This window comes from Cibotium barometz, chromosome 11 (assembly GCF_041138505.1).
Source record: "Cibotium barometz isolate CiBa-2024 chromosome 11, ASM4113850v1, whole genome shotgun sequence".
NCBI lineage: Eukaryota > Viridiplantae > Streptophyta > Polypodiopsida > Cyatheales > Cibotiaceae > Cibotium > Cibotium barometz.
In genome coordinates this window covers 46,417,922-46,423,047 of record NC_141056.1, presented here as the reverse complement: position 1 = coordinate 46,423,047, position 5,126 = coordinate 46,417,922, and positions in this window count along the sequence as shown.

Sequence of the window (5,126 nt, the reverse complement as noted above, 5' to 3'; positions counted from 1 at the left end):
TGTGTTGTTTCTCAAGCACACAAGAGCACAAGTTAGACAACCAAAATCATGAAAATGAGCCATAGAGGTCTTCTTGCCATTCCAAAATTCATAACGGCCGGATAATTGTCTACAAGGTCTTGGTAGGGCATTTGTTTAACAAGTGGTACATATTACTATCTCCAATGAAAAACATGAGGAAAATCTTGGTGTATTACTATGCAATGTGCCATCTCCATGAGATATGTTCTTCCTCTTAGCCACACCATTTTGATGAGGTGTGTAAGGCACCGTGTATTAATGTTCTATGCCTCTTATAGCCATATATATATATATGAAACTCCTTTGACATATACTCCCTCGCTCCATCTATATGAAGGGTGTCAATTTTAATGCAGACACATTTAATCATAGAAACAAGTGTCTAAAGCATGTAAAAACCTTCGACTTTGCTTTCAACACATAGTCCCAGGTGTTCCTGGAGTAGTAAAAGTCACAAAGTAGAGACATCTCCCAATCGATGGTGTTGTATCCTTTTGTAGTCTTTGACAATGTGACCCTTCCTGTCACAGTAATAACAGCTCCCTTGAAAAATCTTCTTCTTTGGCTTCTTCTTGTCATTAGAAGATGCCGCATATTTTCCTTTAGCATTGGTTGAAAATGCAGCATCATCACCATTGCGAGTCTTCAATCGCTTCTCCTCCTTGTACTAAATTCTTTGAATGATAAAGGTGGTACTCTAACTTGAGTGTTTAGTGCCGCCATAACCAAGTCATCATACTTTTGTGAAAGAATTTGGATGCACCTCTGGGCTAGTTTCTCTCACTAGTCATTGTAATCCCCATAGTAGCTATTTGATCCTATAGATTAAAAGCTTCAACATCTTCTTCTACAACAAAAAACTTCTTAGCAGCAGTAAGCTGATTCTCTAGGTTTTCTTGGTCTAATTTTAGGTCTCATACTAATTCCTTAGTATGGTCTAGCCTCCGCAAGATATTTTTGTTGCATGTTAAATCACAGTAAGAACATAATCACTTATGCTCTAGTGATGATGGCCTAAAGCGCATCAGCTTTACACCTCTTTCATGCCCGAAGAAGTGTAATATCTAGTGAAAGTGTGTTGTTGGGGTCAAGGGTTCCGTTCTCAGAATAGTTTTTACATCCATTTTCCCAGAACACTTCCTAGAAGCTTATAAGAGTCCAAAATGGCATTGATTTTGAATTTCCAAAGAGTGTAGTTTATCTCATGAAGCTTGTATTTTGTGAAGGCTAGTGGACGAATGTGCAGAACTAGTGCAGTAACAGCGCAACAGAACCAAGGTAGAAGCCATCACTCCTAGTATTCTATGCAAAGAAAGAATAGACTTTATGCACTATTTTTGCTAAAAGCACCTAAGCTCTAATACCAAACAAGAATATAGTACATTGGAAAGATAGATAGAAAAACAGTGAAATGGACAATGCAATAGATAGAGAATGGAGAGAATTTAAAATTCTAAGATAGGTATAATGTGATGGTGTTATCCACATACACTCTCAAGTAGAGCTTAGATGGAAATTTAAAAAAACTCTAGATGGAGGGTGTACTAGTGTAGAGGGTGTGGATACTCACAAGCATTGGATGCTTTAACCTTTGTGTGTATGTAACTTTTGATGATATGTGGGGCGAATTAATTATTTCTCTTGTGCTCTTACCCTCTTGCTTGATTGTGGTATGCATGCTTGTGATACTTGTAGTGTGATTGAGGTACATGCTTGTGTGATTTCTTGTAGTGTGATTGAGCTACATGCTTGATAGCTTACATGAGGGAGTGATTGAGCTAGAGTGGAGTGGAGAGTGGTTCAAGGCTTCTAGATTGAGTGAGTAAGTGATCGAGTTAGAGTGGAGTGGAGAGTGGTTCAAGGTTTCTAGCTTAACCATTACCACGGGAAGGATTACCTTAGAGGATTGAGAGTAGAGGAAGAGTTCAAACACAATTTAAACAAGAGGGATTGACACTCCTCTTGGCTTCTTTCACCTCTCTGAGTGGGACTTCCATGATCCAAGATAAGTAGTATGGACACTATTCTTTGTAAAAAAGGGCAAGAAAGTTCTTTGACATAAACAAATAATATCGCTTTTGGGGCAGAACTAGTCTTGGATGATGGAAGGAAGTAGAGCTATTCTCTTCGCTAAAATTTTCTATTTTTCTCACTTAGTCATTCCCTTGGATGTAAATCCTTGGTCTAGTGTTAGGGATGAAAAGATGCAGGGGAGAAGAGAGCTTGAGCTCTTGCAAGCACACACACACACTCACAAAACCCTAAAAGAGAACACACAAGGTGAGAGGCTGAAAATCTTCTTCTTTTTCACCCAACACTCAACACACCATATACAAAGATAAGAGTACGCCCAATATGAAAGGTACTCAACCAAATACATACTAGGGTTCTCTATAGTGTGAACACAACTAAATGAGCTGGTGCTATAACTATGCCAGTCTCTAGAATGGCTGTAAAGATATTCAGAAATCTTGTCAGACCATGCTGTTGGTGCTTGTTTTAAGCCATACAAGGCTTTCTTCAACCTTGCAAACATGCTCGGGGTGACTCACATTCTCATAACTAGGTGGCTGCAACATATACATCTCTTCCCTGCAAATCCCCATGCAAGAATGCATTCTTTACATCCATCTGATGTAAAGACCATTGCTTTGATGCAGCCACTGCTATTACAACTCTCACTGTTGCCATCTTGGCAACTGGGCTGAAAGTTTCCAATGCCATATGTATGTGCATATCCTTTGGCTACCAATCTAGCCTTGTACCTGCTTATGCTTCCATCACTGTTATGTTTTACTTTGTACACCCACTTGCATCCAATGGCTTTCTTGCCTTCAGGCAATTGCACTAAATCCCAAGTCTCATTTCCATATAGTGCATCCATCTCCTCATCCAAAGCTTTCTCCCAACACACATCTCCAACGGCCTCATCAATGCATGTGGGCTCTACAACCTGCACAACTTTTGCCATGTATGCATAGTGATGTGCCACATAACCATCATAGGTAAACCTCTGCATAGGATTCTTCACTCTCCCCCAGATCTTTGCGGCTTTGCATTCATGGCTTCCATAGCCTTCTTTACACCAGGTGTTCTCATAGCTGGTATCCCAAGATCCTCATCAAGGCTCATCTCTGAGCCACTAGACTCTCCATCAACATGAGAATGCCTTGCAAAAATGTCAGGCACACTAAGGGGCTCAACCACTTTCTCTTTGCCTTTATGTGATGTACTAATCACATTTGCAGGACTGGTATTATGATGCAGCCTGCCACTCCATGGTCTATCAACTGAACCACTAGATGAGGACTCTCCTCATCCACTCAAAGACTGTGATTGCTGACTTGCATTCTGTGCAACCACATTTCCACTCACATCAGCCCCAGCTTCTTTTTGAGCAGCATACCAGCTGCTCATCTCATCAAAGACAACATCCCTGCTTACCCTCAACTCACGTGTAGCAGGGTTATAACACCTGTATCCCTTTTGCTCAAGGGAATACCCAATAAGCACACATTTTTCAGCTTTTGGATCCAGCTTAGTTCTCAGCTCATCTAGCACATGCACCTATGCAATGCATCCAAAGACTTTCAGATGAGACAAATCAGGTTTTTTGCTAGTAAACCTCTCCTTTGGAGTTACATCATGTATGGCTACAGTTGGAGTCCTGTTCATGATGTAAATTGCTGTAGAAATAGCCCCAGCCCAATAGCTATGCGGCATATTCTTCTCTCCCATCAATGCTCGCGCAATCTCAGCAATGTGCTTATTTTTCTGCTCAGCAACTCCATTTTGTTGCGGAGTGTATTTGCATGTAAACTATCTCCGAATACCATTCTTCTTAAAAAATTCAGAGAACTCATTGGAGAAGTACTCTCGTCCTCCATCTAACCTGAGGCACTTTACATATTTCCCTGTTTGCTTTTCAACCATAACTCTGAAATTCTGAAAATGAGTGAACACCTCACCCTTCTCCTTCATGAAGTATACTCACACTTTCCTTGTGTGGTCATCAATAAATGTCACATAATACCTACAGCCTCCCATAGACATGGTCTTCGTAGGACCCCATACATCTGAATGCATAACATCTAGTGCATTTTTGCTCACATTTCTGTCACGTGGAAATACATGCTTTGTTTGCTTTCCAAATTGGCATGCTTCACATATTTTCTGCATACCTTCAACTTTAAACTTTGGCAGTCCTGTCACAATTCCTTTAGTCTACATAGACTTCATTCTCTGCACATTCACATGTCCAATTCTTTTATGCCAAATGTCTGTGTCTGCAACAATTCTTGAACCATTTACAAACATCGCAGCACTCACTTCAGGCATGTTTACATTCAATGTAAACATTCTACCCACTCTGTTGCCTTTTGCAACCAACCTGCACTTATCTTTAAAGTCTTCAACATAACAACCATCAAGGTTAAACCGAACCTACAAACACCCTGCTCAATCATCTGGCCACCTGAAATTAGATTCTTTGTTATGTTCGAAACATGAAGTACATATGCAAGATACTTCACTTTGCCATCCTGCATAGACAATGGCACATCTCCAACATGGGCAATTGGATGAGCAGTGTCATCCCCTGTTTCCACAAAACCTGGTCTTTCAAGGTTTTTCATCTCCTTGAACCACTCCCCACCATGACTTGTCATGTGGTTTGAAGCACCTGAATCAACGTACCATACATCATCTTTATGTGCTGCTTCAACATTTTCAGACATGGCATTAACAACATGCTGCATATACAAACAACCTTTCATTATCCTATTGTTTCTATTCGAGGATGCATAGTTGTTTTGTTGCAATTTTCCATTTTGCATGTCAGCCTGCTTCTTATAAGAATCTGCCTGCATATAGGCTTACCACAATAAAAGCATCCACGTGTATCATTATATTGCCTTTGCCAATTTCCATGACCTCTTTGACTCCCCCTGCCTCTGAATTGGCCTCTTCCACCTGCGTGTTGTTGTTGTTGTTGTGAATTTTGGGACCGTTGTTGTTGCTGCTGGCCATAATTCTGATTACCTGTTCGGCCACCTCCTTGGCCGCATCCACGGCCTCCTCTACCTTGTCCTCTTCCTGAACTTGTG